The sequence below is a fragment of the Neofelis nebulosa genome, chromosome 4 (assembly GCF_028018385.1).
Source record: "Neofelis nebulosa isolate mNeoNeb1 chromosome 4, mNeoNeb1.pri, whole genome shotgun sequence".
NCBI classification, from domain to species: domain Eukaryota; kingdom Metazoa; phylum Chordata; class Mammalia; order Carnivora; family Felidae; genus Neofelis; species Neofelis nebulosa.
This window is the reverse complement of record NC_080785.1, coordinates 164,817,137-164,836,071: the sequence shown is the minus strand read 5'-3', so window position 1 is coordinate 164,836,071 and position 18,935 is coordinate 164,817,137. Positions and strand designations below refer to the sequence as shown.

Here is an 18,935-nt window from a genome sequence, read left to right as displayed (position 1 = left end):
TGGTAGCCAAGGCTCTTCTTTTTTTGTTCCTAGCCTTCTCTGTACATCTCAGGTTTGCTAGTGTCTGAATGAAGTGCAACAGAAGTAGGTCCCTTGTGTGGTGCCCCAAAAGCCTGGAGAAACTGGTTGGTCACCCTGCTCTCCCTTTTCCAGTTAGGGAAATGCTTTCTGGTCAGAGTGTTCCTGCTTGGCACTGAGCAGTACCCAACTGGAAGACCAGTGATGCAAGCAAAATTAAGATATTTTTCCTTCCCTTTGTGTGCACTTATGCTCAGGGTTTTCTTCCCCTCTGTGTTGCTGTTGTTTCCTAAGTGGACCCCTGAGCTATCCCAGAGAGCTTTTTGTTTGTGGGTAGATGGCTAATCGTAGATCTCTGTGGGAAAACAGAAGCTAGGGCCTCCTACTTCACCATCTTGGTGATGCCACTTCAGCTGTCTTAGTATGCTAAATGAGTTAAAGGAAATCATGGGAAAAAAATTAAAATCAGGAAGATGTGAATGAATATGGAATATCAACTAAATTACAGAAATTATTCACACACACACACAAATAGAAATTCTAGAGTTGGAAGTACAATAGCTGAAATGGCAAAAATTCACCAGAGGGATTCAGCAGCAGGTTTGAGCAGGCAGAAGAAAGAATTCATGAACTTAAAATTAAAACAATTGGAAATTTATCTAATCTGAAGAACAGAAAGAGAAAGCAGTGCACAGAGGGAAATTTAAAGATATAAATGCTTATGTTTAGAAAAAGGACAGATCTCAAATCAGTACAATAATCTCCCATTTTATGATACTAGAAAAGAGCAAACTATAAGTCAAGGTAGACGGGAGAAGTAGAAAACCAAAGATTAGAGTCAAGGTAGATGAAAGAGAATGGAAAACAATATGGAAGTCAATGGAGGCAAAAGTCAGTTTTTGGGAAGGATCCGCAAAATTGACAAGCTTTTAACTAAATGTACTAAGAAAATAGAAAATCCAATGCAAATAACTAAAATCATAAATGAAAATGGATACATAATTACCAACAGTACAAGAAACAAAAAGTATCATTAGAGAATATTCTGACCAAAGTATATAACCTCCATGAGATGGATGAATTTCGAGAAACAGAGTTCCAGAACTGACTCTAGAAGAAATAAAAAATCTGAATAGACCTATTACAAGTAAAGAGATTAAATCAGTAATCAAAAATCTCCCAACAATGCAAAGTTCAGCACAAGCTGTATTATTGACAAATTGAAGAGTTACCAACCCTTCTAAAATTCTTCCCAAAAAATGACAGGAGGAAATACCTCTTAAATCATTCTATGAGGCCAATATTCAATATCAAAGCCAGAAAAGAACAAGAAACTATAGACCACTATCTCTTATGAATAGAAATGAAAATCCTCAATAAAACTATAGCAAACAAAATCCAACACCACATTATAAAGAAAATAAATACTGCAAACAACCTTCTGCCCATATGTTTTACACACATCTTAGGTGAAATTTACTGTTGTAAAACACAAACTATAAATATTCACTAAAGAAAAATTATAGCCTGAATAGTCCTCTATCAATGAGAAAATTGAATGTGTAGTCAAAACATTCCAAAAAAGAAAATCTCAGTCCCAATTGCTTTTACTGTTGAACTCTACCAAACACTTATGAAGGAAACAATACCAATTCTACACAATATATTCCAGAATACAGAGGACAAGTCAACACTTATCAACTCATTACATGAGGGCAGTGTTACACTGCCACCAAAACCAGGAAGAAGGCATCACAATGAAACTACAACCCAATATCCCTTACAGACATAGATCCAAATATCACAAACAAAATGTCAGCAAACAAAATCCATCAATACATAACAGGTGTAATAAATCACAACCAAATTGGGTTTATTCTCATAACACAAGGTTGATTCAACACAAACTATCAACTTAATTCACCTTAAAATCAAAAGAGGGGGTGTCTGGGTGGCTCAGTCAGGTAAGCACCCGACTTCAGCTCAGGTCATGATCTCACAGGTCACGAGTTTGAGCCCCATGTTGGGCTCTGTGCTGACAGCTCAGAGCCTACCTGCTTCAGATTCTGTGTTTCCCTCTCTCTCTCTCTCTCTGCCCTTCTCCTGCTCATGCTGTCTCTCTCTCAAAAATAAATAAACATTTAAAAAATTTAAGAGATCAAAAGAGAAAAAATACACAATCATCTTCAAACTTAATATTTTTTTATATTTATTTTTGAGAGAAAGAGAGACCCAGTAGGGGAAGGGCAGAGAGAGAGTAAGACACAGAATCTGAAGCAAGCTCCAGGATCTAAGCTGTCAATACAGAGCCAGATGCAGGGCTCGAACTCATTAAGCTTAATTCAGACGCTTAACCAACTAAGCCACCCAGGGGCCCCAAACTTAGTATTTTTAAGATGCCAAGTTTCCACAAATTTATAGATTCAATATCTCAATAAAAATATACAATATTTTTGTGTAGAAATTGATAAATTGATTCTAAATTTCACATGCAAATGGAAAGGAACCAGCATAGACAAACAACCTTGAAAAATAACAAAGTTGGAATATTTATAATACCTAATTTCAAATCTTATTATAAGGCTACAGTGCCAAAATTCTGTGGTATTGGTATAAAAATAGGCACACACAAAGGGGTGTCTGGGTGGCTCAGTGGTTAAGCATCCAGCTCTTGGTTTCAGCTCAGGTCATGATCTCCTGGTTCATGAATTTGAGTCCCACATCAGGCTCTGTGCAGAGCCTGCTTAGGATTCTCTCTCCCTCTCTCTCTATCCCTCCCCTGCTTGCTCTCTCAAAATAAATAAACTTAAAAAAATAGGCACATACATCAAGGGAGTAAAAGTGGGTCCAGAAACAGACCCACGTAAAATTAAAAAAAAAAAAAAGATTCCCTTTCCAGAAAGCAGCCGACTAGAAACTTATTTTATTAAATTTATATTGAGAGGAGGAGCCAACATGGTGGAGAAGTAGGGGTATCCATACTTCCCACTTCTCTCAAACAAAGAAGGGCTGAAGCCAAAGGACTTTGAACCCCAAGAGTCTGGAGGAAAAGAGACTGAGTCTACCAGGGAGAAACTGGTACAACCTGATGGGCCATAGGTGGGTGATTGCGAACTGGGGGAGATAAAATGGGCCATGTAGGCACGGAGGGGAGGGATCCTCTTCTGCAGAGAGACAAAGAAGTGAAAGAGCAGCTGGGGAAGCGTAGGACTGTATCTGGACAAGAGATAAACCTCAGACAAGGATGGAGAGGGATCCCATCTCTAAGTGCAGGTTAAAGGATCTCTAACTGCAGATCCCATCCTCAGACTGGAGCTGGATGCCCTGTTCACACACCTGGGGAGGAGAGGAGCCACTCCAGGGTTCAGTGGGAGATCAGGGGCACAGTCTGCAGGAGAAACCAGTCCCCTCCTCTGAAGTGCTGTGGCACAGGACAAAACCAGCTGGGGCCTCATATCAGGAGGTGCTTCCCCAATACCAGGGTGCACAGAGTGGGAGTTTAAATGCCAGCCAAGCACAGGGGCAAAGGAGTTGGCAGAGCGAGACAGCCAGCCTTGTCTGTCCCCTCAGCACAGTAAGGACGGCTCCAAAGGAGCCCAAAGGAATTCCCAAAGGAATGATTTGGGACACCGGGTTGTGGAGAAGAGACTGAGGGGTCACCATTTTTCTCCCCACCACCACCAACACGGGGCCTCAGGGATCGGTCCATGGGGCCCACAGTAGAGGCGGGACCAGCCTACACCAAACCACGCCCCTCTATGCTGGGTACTTGCATATCTACTGGAATGGGATAGATGCTGTGGAACCAGACAGACCCCCCGCCCCTGCCTGGCCAGTGTTGCTGCATTGCCTGGATTAATTCTGGGACAATTTCTGTTACAAAGATATATTCTCCCATCCATTTCTCCTTCTTATCTCTTCCGTCCTCTAGGCTGGTTACTCCAGTTATTGGTTTGTTTAAACAGACATATTTAATCCATTCTCTTGATACATGTTCTACGCCCCCTTCTTTACATTCCATTCTCTCTCTCTGGAATAATCAAGCAGTATAGTTTCTCTGTCTGCATAACTTTATCTTTGTTTCTTTTTCCCCCACCTCCTTCCTTATTTTCCTTTCCGTCTCTCTGGATTAAGCCTTCTAGTCTCTCTGCCTGGTCAATGTTTATTTTTTCTTCTTCCCCACCCCTGTCATTTCTTCTTCTTTACTTGTAGCTAGTGTTTCTGATTTTTTGCTTTTGGATTGTCTTTAGTTTTTCGGTTTTTTTTTTTGTTTGTTTGTGTGTCTTTGTTTCCTGTTTGTCTGTATGTTTTCCTTTCCAGGGCTACTCAAGGGAACAAATCAAAGCACACTTGGTGGAGGGTCCAAAACATCACTACGAGTAGGGAAATAAAATAACCAAAGTCACAACAACAGAGAGCAAGTAACACTCTCCAAAAAACACCTCTTGAAGGGCCAGGCCCTGGACAGTGTATGACCATCCCCCCTTTAATATAGCAGTGCTCACAGGTGCAGAGCACACAACATAAGGGACAGAAAACTAGCCAAAATGACCAAACAGAAGAATTCTCCTCAAAAGAAATTCCAGGAAGTAGCAACAGCTAAAGAATTGATCAAAACAGATATAAGCAACATAACTGAACAATAATTTAGAAGAATCATAAAATTAATCACTGGGCTTGAAAAAAGCATAGAAGACAGCAGAGAATCTATTGCTACAGAGATCAAGGGACTAAAATATAATCATGATGAATTAATAAATGCTATAAATGAGGTGCAAAATAAAATGGAGGCAGCCACCACACAGATTGAAGAGGTGGAGGGGAGAATAGGGGAATTAGAAGATAAAATTATGGAAAAAGAGGAAGCTGAGAAGAGAGATAAAAAATCCAGGAGTATGAGGGGAGAATTAGAGAACTAAGTGATGCAATCACATGGAACAATATCCATATCATAGGAATTCCAGAAGAGGAAGAGAGAGAGAGAGAGGGGCCGAAGGTGTACTTGAACATATCATAGCTGAGAATTTCCCTAATCTGGGGAAGGAAACAGGCATTGAAATCCAAGTGGCACAGAGAACTCCCTTCAGACATAACTTGAATTGGTCTTCTGCATGACATATCATAGTGAAACTGGAAAAACACAAGGATACAGAGAGAATTCTGAAAGCAGCTAGGAATAAACGGGTCCTAACATACAAAGGTAGACAGACACATAAGGGTAGTGGCAGACCTCTCTACTGAAACTTGGCAGGCCAGAAAGGAACGGCAGGACATCTTCAATGTGATGAACAGGAAAAATATGCAGCCAAGAATCCTTTATCCAGCAAGTCTGTCATTTAGAATAGAAGGAGAGATAAAGGTTTTCCCAAACAAACAAAAACTGAAGGAATTCATCACCACTAAACCAGCCCTATAAGAGATCCTAAGGGGGACTCTGTGAGTGAAATGTTGCAAGGACCACAAAATACCAGAGACACCACTACAAGCATGAAGCCTACAGATAACACAATGACTCTAAACCCATATCTTTCAATAACAACACAATGTAAATGGACTAAATGCTCCAACCAAAAGACATAGGGTATCAGAATGGATAAAAAACGACACCCATCTATTTGCTGTCTACAAGAGACTCATTTTAGACCTGAGGACACCTTAAGATTGAAAGTGAGGGGATGGAGATCTATCATGCTACTGGAAGTCAAAAGAAAGCTGGAGTAGCCATACTTATATCAGACAAACTAGACTTTAATGTAAAGGCTGTAACAAGAAATGAAGAAGGGAATTACATAATAATTACAGGGTCTATCCAACAGGAAGAGCTAACAATTATAAATGTCTATGCACTGAATTTGGAGGCACCCAAATATATAAAACAATTCATCGCAAACATAAGCAACCTTATAGATAAGAATGTGGTAATTGCAGGGGACTTTAATACCCACTTACAACAATGGACAGATCACTCAGACAGAGAATCAGTAAAGAAAGAATGGCCCTGAATGATACATTGGACCAGATGGACTTGAGAGATATATTTAGAACTCTGCATCCCAAAGCAATGGAATATGCTTTCTTCTTGAGTGCACATGGAACATTCTCCAAGATAGATCACATACTGGGTCACAATACAGCCCTCAATAAATATAAAAGAATTGAGATCATACCATGCACACTTTCAGATCACAAGGCTATGAAACTTGAAGTCAACCACAGGAAAAAGTCTGGAAAACCTCCAAAAGCATGGAGGTTAATGAACATCCTACTGAAGAATGAATGGGTCAACCAGGCAATTAGAGAAGAAATAAATATGAAAATGAAAATACAACAATCCAAATGCTTTGGGATACAGCGAAGGCAGTCCTAAGATGAAAATACATTGCAATCCAGGCCTGTCTCAAGAAACAAGAAAAATCCCCAATACAAAATCTAACAGCAAACCTAAAGGAAATAGAAGCAGAACAGCAAAGACACCCCAAACCCAGCAGAAGAAAACAAATAATAAAGATCAGAGCAGAAATAAACAATATAGAATCCAAAAAAGCAGTACAGCAGAACAATGAAACCAAGAGTTGGTTTTTTGAAAAACTAAACAAAACTGATAAACCTCTAGCCTGGCTTCTCAAAAGGAAAAGAGAAAGGACCCAAAAAGTAAAATCACAAATGAAATGAGTTATTACAACCAATCCCTCAGAAATACAAGCAAATATCAGGGAATACTATGAAAAATTATATGCCAACAAACTGGACAACCTGAGAAATGGACAAATTCCTAAACACCCACACAATTATCAAAACAACTGGGAATAGAAAATTTGAACAGACCCATAACTAGTGATGAAATTGAATCAGTCATTAAAAATCTCCCAACAAATAAGAGTCCAGGACCAGATGGCTTCCCTGGGTAATTCTACCAGATATTTAAAGCAGAGTTAATACCTATCTTTCTCAAGCTGTTCCAAGAAATAGAAAGGGAAGGACAACTTCCAGACTCATTCTATGAAGCCAGCATTACTTTGATTCCTAAACCAGACAGAGACCCAGCAAAAAAAGAGAACTACAGGCCAATATCCCTGATGAATATGGATGCAAAAATTCTCAACAAGATACTAGCAAATCGAATTCAACAACATATAAAAAGAATTATTCATGATCAAGTGGTATTCATTCCTGGGCTGTAGAGCAGGTTCGACATTCACAAATCAATCAATGTGATACATCACATTAATAAAAGAAAAGATAAGAACCATATGATCCTCTCAATCGATGCAGAAAAAGCATTTGACAAAATTCAGCATCCTTTCTTAATAAAAACCCTTGAGAAAGTTGGGATAGAAGGAACATACTTAACATCATAAAAGCCATTTATGAAAATCCCACAGCTAATATCATCCTCAACAGGGAAAAACTGAGAGCTCTCTCCCTGAGATCAGAAACACGACAGGAATGTCCACTCTCACTGCTGTTGTTTAACATAGTGTTGGAAGTTCTAGCATCAGCAATCAGACAACAAAATGAAACAAGAGGCATCAAAATTGTCAAAAATGAAGTCAAACTTTCACTTTTTGCAGACAACATGATACTCTACATGGAAAACCAAACAGACTCCACCAAAAGTCTGCTAGAACTGATACATGAATTCAGCAAAGTCGCAGTATACAAAAATCAATATACAGAAATCAGTTGCATTCTTATACACCAATAATGAAGCAACAGAAAGACAAATAAAGAAACTGATCCCATTCACAACTGTACCAAGAACCATAAAATACCTAGAAGTAAATCTAACCAAAGATGTAAAAGATCTCTATGCTGAAAACTATAGAAAGCTTATGAAGGAAATTGAAGAAGTTACAAAGAAATAGAAAAACATTCCATGATCATGGATTGGGAGAATAAATATTGTTAAAATGTCAAAACTACCCAAAGCTATCTACACATTCAATGCAATCCCAATCAAAATTGCACCAGCATTCATCACAGAGCTAGAACAAGCAATCCTAAAATTTGTATGGAACCACAAAAGACCCCAAATATCCAAAGTAATATTGAAGAAGAAAACCAAAGCGGGAGGCATCACAACCCCTGACTTTAGCCTCTACTACAAACCTGTAATCATCAAGACAGTATGACGTTGGCACAAAAACAGACACTGGAATAGAGACTCCAGAATCTGACCCACAAAAGTATGGCCAACTAATCTTTGACAAAGCAGGAAAGAATATCCAATGGAAAAAAGACAGTCTCTTGAACAAATGGTGCTGGGAGAACTGGACAGCAACATGCAGCAGAATGAAACTAGACCACTTTCTTACACCATTCACAAAAATAAACTCAAAATGGATGAAGGACCTGAATGTGAGACAGGAAACCATCAAAACCCTAGAGGAGAGAGCAGGAAGAAACCTCTTTGACCTCAGCCTCAGCAATTTCTTACTTGACACATCTCCAAAGGCAAGGGAATTAAAAGCAAAAATGAACTATTGGGATCTCATGAAGACTAAAAGCTTCTGTACTGCAAAGGAAACAATCAACAAAACTAAAAGGCAACTGATGGAATAGGAAAAGATATTTGCACATGACATATCACATAAAGGGCTAGTATCCAAAATTTATAAAGAGCTCACCAAACTCTACACCCAAAAAACAAATAATCCAGTGAATAAATGGGCAGAAGACATGAATAGACACTTGTCCAAAGAAGACATCTAGATGGCCCACAGACACATGAAAAGATGCTCAACATCACTCCTCACCAGGGAAATACAAATCAAAACCACACTGAGATACCACCTCACTCTGGTCAGAGTGGGTAAAATGAACAAATCAGGAGGCTATAGATGCTGGCAAGGATGTAGAGAAATGGGAACCCTCTTGCACTGTTGGTGGGAACGCAAACTCATGCATCCACTCTGGAAAACAGTGTGGAGGTTCCTCAAAAAATTAAAAATAGATCTACCCTATGACCCAGCAATAGCACTGCTAGGAATTTATCCAAGGGATACAGGAGTGCTGATGCAGAGGAGCACCTATACCCCAATGTTTATAGCAGCACTTTCAACAATAGCCAAATTATGGAAAGAGCCTAAATGTCCATCAACTGACGAATGGATAAAGAAGATGTGGTTTATATATACAATGGAATACTACTTGGCAATGAGAAAGAATGAAATCTGGGCATTTACAGCAACATAGATGGAACTGGAGGGTATTATGCTAAGTGAAATAAGTCAGGCAGAGAAAGCCAGATACCATATGTTTTCATTCTTATGTGGATCTTGAGAAACTTAACAGAAGATCTTGGGGGAGGGGAAGAGGAAAAAAAAGTTACAGAGAGGGAGGGAGGCAAACCATAGGAGACTCTTTTTTTTTTTTTAATTTTTTTAACATTTTATTTATTTTTGAGACAGAGAGAGACAGAACATGAACGGGGGAGGGGCAGAGAGAGAGGGAGACACAGAATCAGAGGCAGGCTCCAGGCTCCGAGCCATCAGCCCAGAGCCGGACGTGGGGCTCGAACACACGGACCGCGAGATCGTGACCTGAGCTGAAGTCGGACGCTTAACCGACTGAGCCACCCAGGCGCCCCAGGAGACTCTTAAATACTGAGAACAAACTGAGGGTTGATGGGGGTTCGGGGAGAGGGGAAAGTGGGTGATGGGCATTGAGGAGGGCACTTGGTGTTGTATGGAAACTAACTTGACAATAAATCATATTTTTTAAAATAAATAAATAAATAAAATAAAACAACCCACCACTAACAAAAATTAAGTCAAAATGGTTTAAAGAATTGAGTATAAGTACCAAATTATAAAACTCTTAGCAGAAAATGGAAATTTACAATAGCCAAGACATGAAAAGCAATCTAGTCCATGGATGGATGAATGGGTAGAGAAAATGCGGCATAGATCCATCAATTAGTCGATAGATAACAGAATATTTCAGCCATTTTAAAAAGGAAATCTTGTGGTACCTGGGTGGCTCAGCCAGTTAGACATCCAGCTCTTGACTTTGGCTTAAGTCATGATCTCACAGTCTGTGGGTTCAATCAAGCCCCAGGTCCAGCTCTGTGAGAACAGTGCAGATAGATCCTGCTTGGGATTCTTTCTCTCCCTCCTCTCTGCCCCTCCCCTGCTCAAGTTCTCACTCAAAAATAAACCTAAAAACATAAATAAAAGAAAATCTTGCCACTTGTGACAACATAGATGGACTTTGAGTACATTATGCTAAATGAAATAAGTCAGATGGAGAAAGTAAACACCATATGGCCTCAAGAGGGGGAGGGAAGTGAATACTGGTGGTCAAAAGGTACAAACTTCCAGTTATAAAATAAGTCACAGGATGAAATGTTCAGCATGGTGACTATAGTTAACAATACTGTATTGTGTATTTGAAAGCTGCTAAGAAGAAATCTCACCACAAGAAAAAAAGTGTAACTTTGTGGTATTCGATTTTTTTTTAAGTTTATTTAAAGACAGAGAGATTCTTTCTGCCCCTCCCCCGCTCATGCTCTGTCTCTGTCTCAAAAATAAACAAACATTTTTTTTTTTAAAAATTTTTTAAAGATAAAGACAGAGATATAGGGTGCCTGAGTAGCTCAGTCGGTTAAGCATCCGACTTCGACTCAGGTCATGATCCCCTGGTTTGTGGGTTTGAGCCCCGCGTTGAGCTCTGTGCTGACAGCTCAGAGCCTGGAGCCTGCTTCGGATTCTGGGTCTCCCTCTCTCTCAGCCCCTTGCCCCACTCATGTGTGCGCTTTCTCTCTCTGAGAAAAAAGCATTAAAAAAAAATTTTAAGAGAGTGTGAGTGGGGGAGGGGCAGAGAGAGAGGAAGAGACAAAATCCCAAGCAGGCTCCAGCTGTCAGCCCAGAGCCTGAGGGCAGGAACCATGAGATCCAGTCAGATGCTTATGGGGCACCTGGGTGGCTCAGCAGGTTGAGCGTCAGGCTTTGGCTCAGGTCATGATCTCGCGGTCTGTGAGCTCCAGCCCCGCATCGGGCTCTGTGCTGATAGCTCAGAGCCTGGAGCCTGGTTCAGATTCTGTGTCCCCCTCTCTCTCTGCCCCTCCCCCACTCATGCTCTGTCTCTCTCTGTCTCAGAAATAAATAAACATTAAAAAAATTTTTTTTAAAAAAGAGTCAGATGCTTAACCCACAGAGCCACCCAGGTGCCCCAATATTAGATGTTAACTAGAATTATTGGGGTGATCATTTTGCAATGTATATAAATATTGTATCATGGAGTACACCTAAAACTAGTATGTGTCAATTATATCTCAATAAAAACTTTTTAAAAAAGAAAACAGAAAATTTTCCTTGACATTGGTTTTGTCAATGACATTTTGAAAAGGACGTCAAAGCTCAGGCAACAAAAGCAAAACCTGACTTCAACCTGGGGACCCAAATATCCACCTGCCCATTCATTCACCCCATCAGTGTCCATGACATTCAATTCAGTGACAAGGTCCCAAGTTGAACTAACACCTTCCTGGATAACTCAGTTCTCCCCCATTGTTTCCAAATTCACTTGTTGGTACTGATCCCTTGTCTAAATGCGAGCATCTTTCTGGATACCCAGCCACCTCACATTCATACCGATGAGCCAGTCACCGTCCTGAATTCACCAAAAGATTCTCACTGTCCCATAATTGCTTATCATCTCTCAGATCGCAGAGAAGATATTATTTCCACAGGGTGTCCTTTCTTGACCCAACAATCAAAATTATAATACTACATTTTCCCCTGATTTTTGTGCGTTTTTTTTTACTTATATGTATATGATGATCTCTTTTACACTTTTTCTCACTAAATTAGATGCACCTTGAAGAGAAGACTAGTGTGGGCTTTAAATGTTTTACATAGAGGTATTCAAATATTGCTTTGTATTAGTAGGTGCTCACGTGATTTATTGAAGCACAAATGATTCCAACTCTACAGTTAATTACAAAACATTTCAATGGCAGTGTGCAAGTAGACCAGACGGGCCACACCACCCCACAGTGAATCCCGCCCCTAGGAGAGGGGAAGAGAAGGCACACACCAGTCTGACTGTGGCCCCAGCGGTGGGCTGGGGGCAGACATCAGGTCGGACTGCGGCCCCGCCCACCAACTCCAGTTATACACCACAGCACGGGGGAAGTGCCCTGCGGGTCCTCACCACTCCAGGGACTGTCCAAAATGACCAAACGGAAGAATTCCCCTCAGAAGAATCTCCAGGAAATAACAACAGCTAATGAACTGATCAAAAAGGATTTAAATAATATAACAGAAAGTGAATTTAGAATAATAGTCATAAAATTAATCGCTGGGCTTGAAAACAGTATACAGGACAGCAGAGAATCTCTTGCTACAGAGATCAAGGGACTAAGGAACAGTCACGAGGAGCTGAAAAACGCTTTAAACGAAATGCAAAACAAAATGGAAACCACGACGGCTCGGATTGAAGAGGCAGAGGAGAGAATAGGTGAACTAGAAGATAAAGTTATGGAGAAAGAGGAAGCTGAAAGAAAGAGAGATAAAAAAATCCAGGAGTATGAGGAGAAAATTAGAGAACTAAGTGATACACTAAAAAGAAATAATATACGCATAATTGGTATCCCAGAGGAGGAAGAGAGAGGGAAAGGTGCTGAAGGGGTACTTGAAGAAATTATAGCTGAGAACTTCCCTGAACTGGGGAAGGAAAAAGGCATTGAAATCCAAGAGGCACAGAGAACTCCCTTCAGACGTAACTTGAATCGATCTTCTGCACGACATATCATAGTGAAACTGGCAAAATACAAGGATAAAGAGAAAATTCTGAAAGCAGCAAGGGATAAACGTGCCCTCACATATAAAGGGAGACCTATAAGACTCGTGACTGATCTCTCCTTTGAAACTTGGCAGGCCAGAAAGGATTGGCACGATATCTTCAGTGTGCTAAACAAAAAAAATATGCAGCCGAGAATCCTTTATCCAGCAAGTCTGTCATTTAGAATAGAAGGAGAGATAAAGGTCTTCCCAAACAAACAAAAACTGAAGGAATTTGTCACCACGAAACCAGCCCTACAAGAGATCCTAAGGGGGATCCTGTGAGACAAAGTACCAGAGACATCACTACAAGCATAAAACATACAGACATCACAATGACTCTAAACCCGTATCTTTCTATAATAACACTGAATGTAAATGGATTAAATGCGCCAACCAAAAGACATAGGGTATCAGAATGGATAAAAAAACAAGACCCATCTATTTGCTGTCTACAAGAGACTCATTTGAGATCTGAGGACACCTTTAGATTGAGAGTGAGGGGATGGAGAACTATTTATCATGCTACTGGAAGCCAAAAGAAAGCTGGAGTAGCCATACTTATATCAGACAAACTAGACTTTAAATTAAAGGCTGTAACAAGAGATGAAGAAGGGCATTATATAATAATTACAGGGTCTATCCATCAGGAAGAGCTAACAATTATAAATGTCTATGCGCCAAATACCGGAGCCCCCAGATATATAAAACAGTTACTCATAAACATAAGCAACCTTATTGATAAGAATGTGGTCATTGCAGGGGACTTTAACACCCCACTTACAGAAATGGATAGATCATCTAGACACACGGTCAATAAAGAAACAAGGACCCTGAATGATACATTGGATCAGATGGACTTGACAGATATATTTAGAACTCTGCATCCCAAAGCAACAGAATATACTGTCTTCTTGAGTGCACATGGAACATTCTCCAAGATAGATCATATACTGGGTCACAAAACAGCCCTTCATAAGTTTACAAGAATTGAAATTATACCATGCATACTTTCAGACCACAATGCTATGAAGCTTGAAATCAACCACAGGAAAAAGTCTGGAAAACCTCCAAAAGCATGGAGGTTAAAGAACACCCTACTAACGAATGAGTGGGTCAACCAGGCAATTAGAGAAGAAATTAAAAAATATATGGAAACAAACGAAAATGAAAATACAACAATCCAAACGCTTTGGGACGCAGCGAAGGCAGTCCTGAGAGGAAAATACATTGCAATCCAGGCCTATCTCAAGAAACAAGAAAAATCCCAAATACAAAATCTAACAGCACACCTAAAGGAAATAGAAGCAGAACAGCAAAGGCAGCCTAAACCCAGCAGAAGAAGAGAAATCATAAAGATCAGAGCAGAAATAAACAATATAGAATCTAAAAAAACTGTAGAGCAGATCAACGAAACCAAGAGTTGGTTTTTTGAAAAAATAAACAAAATTGACAAACCTCTAGCCAGGCTTCTCAAAAAGAAAAGGGAGATGACCCAAATAGATAAAATCATGAATGAAAATGGAATTATTACAACCAATCCCTCAGAGATACAAACAATTATCAGGGAATACTATGAAAAATTATATGCCAACAAATTGGACAACCTGGAAGAAATGGACAAATTCCTAAACACCCACACTCTTCCAAAACTCAATCAGGAGGAAATAGAAAGCTTGAACAGACCCATAACCAGCGAAGAAATTGAATCGGTTATCAAAAATCTCCCAACAAATAAGAGTCCAGGACCAGATGGCTTCCCAGGGGAGTTCTACCAGACGTTTAAAGCAGAGATAATACCTATCCTTCTCAAGCTATTCCAAGAAATAGAAAGGGAAGGAAAACTTCCAGACTCATTCTATGAAGCCAGTATTACTTTGATTCCTAAACCAGACAGAGACCCAGTAAAAAAAGAGAACTACAGGCCAATATCCCTGATGAATATGGATGCAAAAATTCTCAATAAGATACTAGCAAATCGAATTCAACAGCATATAAAAAGAATTATCCACCATGATCAAGTGGGATTCATTCCTGGGATGCAGGGCTGGTTCAACATTCGCAAATCGATCAACGTGATACATCACATTAACAAAAAAAAAGAGAAGAACCATATGATCCTGTCAATCGATGCAGAAAAGGCCTTTGACAAAATCCAGCACCCTTTCTTAATAAAAACCCTTGAGAAAGTCGGGATAGAAGGAACATACTTAAAGATCATAAAAGCCATTTATGAAAAGCCCACAGCTAACATCATCCTCAATGGGGAAAAACTGAGAGCTTTTTCCCTGAGATCAGGAACACGACAGGGATGCCCACTCTCACCGCTGCTGTTTAATATAGTGCTGGAAGTTCTAGCATCAGCAATCAGACAACAAAAGGAAATCAAAGGCATCCAAATTGGCAAAGATGAAGTCAAGCTTTCGCTTTTTGCAGATGACATGATATTATACATGGAAAATCCGATAGACTCCACCAAAAGTCTGCTAGAACTGATACATGAATTCAGCAAAGTTGCCGGATACAAAATCAATGTACAGAAATCAGTTGCATTCTTATACACTAACAATGAAGCAACAGAAAGACAAATAAAGAAACTGATCCCATTCACAATTGCACCAAGAAGCATAAAATACCTAGGAATAAATCTAACCAAAGATGTAAAAGATCTGTATGCTGAAAACTATAGAAAGCTTATGCAGGTAATTGAAGAAGATATAAAGAAATGGAAAGACATTCCCCGCTCATGGATTGGAAGAATAAATATTGTCAAAATGTCAATACTACCCAAAGCTATCTACACATTCAATGCAATCCCAATCAAAATTGCACCAGCATTCTTCTCGAAACTAGAACAAGCAATCCTAAAATTCATATGGAACCACAAAAGGCCCCGAATAGCCAAAGTAATTTTGAAGAAGAAGACCAAAGCAGGAGGCATCACAATCCCAGACTTTAGACTCTACTACAAAGCTGTCATCATCAAGACAGCATGGTATTGGCATAAAAACAGACACATAGACCAATGGAATCGAATAGAAACCCCAGAACTAGACCCACAAACGTATGGCCAACTCATTTTTGACAACGCAGGAAAGAACATCCAATGGAAAAAAGACAGTCTCTTTAACAAATGGTGCTGGGAGAACTGGACAGCAACATGCAGAAGGTTGAAACTAGACCACTTTCTCACACCATTCACAAAAATAAACTCAAAATGGATAAAGGACCTGAATGTGAGACAGGAAACCATCAAAACCTTAGAGGAGAAAGCAGGAAAAGACCTCTCTGACCTCAGCCGTAGCAATCTCTTACTCGGCACATCCCCAAAGGCAAGGGAATTAAAAGCAAAAGTGAATTACTGGGACCTTATGAAGATAAAAAGCTTCTGCACAGCAAAGGAAACAACCAACAAAACTAAAAGGCAACCAACGGAATGGGAAAAGATATTTGCAAATGACACATCGGACAAAGGGCTAGTATCCAAAATCTATAAAGAGCTCATCAAACTCCACGCCCGAAAAACAAATAACCCAGTGAAGAAATGGGCAGAAAACATGAATAGACACTTCTCTAAAGAAGACATCCGGATGGCCAACAGGCACATGAAAAGATGTTCAACGTCGCTCCTCATCAGGGAAATACAAATCAAAACCACACTCAGATACCACCTCACGCCAGTCAGAGTGGCCAAAATGAAGAAATCAGGAGACTATAGATGCTGGAGAGGATGTGGAGAGACGGGAACCCTCTTGCACTGTTGGTGGGAATGCAAATTGGTGCAGCCGCTCTGGAAAGCAGTGTGGAGGTTCCTCAGAAAATTAAAAATAGACCTACCCTATGACCCAGCAATAGCACTGCTAGGAATTTATCCAAGGGATACAGGAGTACTGATGCATAGGGGCACTTGTACCCCAATGTTTATAGCAGCACTCTCAACAATCGCCAAATTATGGAAAGAGCCTAAATGTCCATCAACTGATGAATGGATAAAGAAATTGTGGTTTATATACACAATGGAATACTACGTGGCAATGAGAAAGAATGAAATATGGCCTTTTGTAGCAACGTGGATGGAACTGGAGAGTGTGATGCTAAGTGAAATAAGCCATACAGAGAAAGACAGATACCATATGGTTTCACTCTTATGTGGATCCTGAGAAACGTAACAGAAACCCATGGGGGAGGGGAAGGGAAAAAAAAAAAAAAAAAAGAGGTTAGAGTGGGAGAGAGCCAAAGCATAAGAGACTGTTAAAAACTGAGAACAAACTGAGGGTTGATGGGGGGTGGGAGGGAGGGCAGGGTGGGTGATGGGTATTGAGGAGGGCACCTTTTGGGATGAGCACTGGGTGTTGTATGGAAACCAATTTGACAGTAAATTTCATATATTAAAAAATAAATAAATAAATAAATAAATAAATAATTAAAAAAAAACATTTCAAATAAAGTCACTTAACTCTAATTACACAATGATATAATCTTCAGAGTGGTCTACTGCCCTGTATTAATTAACTGCTAAGATTTAATCCAATGTCCCTTCCCTGTAATCCAATTATGTTTCTAGCCACAATAATCCATTTAAAATGCAAATCTAATCAGAGCACTTTCTTTTTAAGCCCTTAATTTCTGCCTTCCTCAGATTATTTTCAGAAAGGCAGCCCTAAATCTCATCTCATTCCAGTTGTCCTGACATAATTATTAACACAATTTCATTACCCAAGATATCCCAATAGCTTATAGTGCTTTTTAAACTGATTTACAACATTTTCACTCTTGAGGTGCCATTATGTATTCTGAGTGACATTTTTAAGGTTGTAGCCATTTTTCATATATTAAATGTAAATTTAGATTTTTAAAACAATAAAGAGTTATTAGCAAGTATTCCATAGAAACTGTTATTTGACTTTTACAAACCCCTAAATTCAGCAGTAGGAGTAAGCCTGGTCTGTGGATCCCGGAACAATTGCGAATGGTTCCAACCTCTCCCCTGGCTCACACATGGACCATCCTTCCCACACTGACCCATACTGACCTAGTGGGTCTTTCCACCTCCAGCCGATACTAATCACACTGCATGATGCAAACCGGTTTCTTTAAAGATACAAACAAAAACACCAACACTGTGACCATCCCCTTCTCAACTTCAGATACACCGATTACCACTTAATACCAAAGGCAAAAATGAAACTCCTTTCTGTAACAAGCACAGATCTGGCTCACCTTGTCAGCTTTACCAAACAGCATTGGGAAGCAGTTCCTCATGGGGCCATCCCAAGATGTAACAGGGTGCAATGGCTGTCTTCAACCAGGAAGAATGGAAGTGAAGAGAGACTTCCTCTCTCTGACCTCAGGCAGCTTGAAGGGGGAGGGAGCATGGGAGGAGCCACCCTGTGAGAGACTCCACTTTGACCTGAGAAGAAAGAGCCCACAGGCGGGTGGGAATTCTTAGACAGGATTTGTGCTGGTCAGGATAATCCAGAGAATTTGGCCTCAAGGCAGTGAGTATCCTGGGGCAGTGAGTGGCCAGTGGAAACATAACTAGAGTGGAGAGCCCCAGGAACCCACCTACCTCGGGGATTTTCTCAGAGATCCCTTTACTCTCTCTTCACGAAGGGGAATATCTACTGTGCCCCGCCCTCACAGCACTTACTTTCTGATGGCTGAGCCTGTTATCCAAAATTGTTCTTCCTTCCAAAAGCTGGCCCCAAACCTGGGTATACGTCCTCTCACACTTAGAGTCCACTGCTGTTCCCAGTACCTCAGAGGAAATGGAGGGATCCGAAGTCATCATCTGGTATCACCACATTTTAATTGTGATTAACATCAGATGATCTGTTTTAATTGTTCTCAGCCTGGATGTTCATTGGAAGCACCTGGAGAGTTTACAACTACTGATGGCTGGGTCCGGTCCCAGCACTTCTCTGCTGATGTGGGATGCAGCCTGGTCCACGGAAGATTTACAAATCCCCAAGGGTCTAAAGGATGAGAAACCACTCCTCTAGCTGTGTGGGGGAATGTGGTCCGGGACCTTGACTTATGTGAAACACACCTGGGGTGCTTGTAATGCTATGGGTCCCTGGACACATTCCAGACCAAGTGTATCACAATGGCTGTGGGAGGGGCCAGGACAGC

General features: G+C 40.3%; 1 long non-coding RNA gene across 1 annotated transcript in view; it reads right to left on the bottom strand.

The window, feature by feature from the left end:
• Nucleotides 1–18,849, bottom strand: part of LOC131510735 (uncharacterized) — a 44,206-nt gene extending 25,357 nt beyond the window's left edge. The window contains exon 1 of the long non-coding RNA XR_009261168.1: nucleotides 18,454–18,849. This is a non-coding gene — a long non-coding RNA (uncharacterized LOC131510735). The remainder of the gene's footprint in view (nucleotides 1–18,453) is intronic.
• Nucleotides 18,850–18,935: the final 86 nt, after the last annotated feature.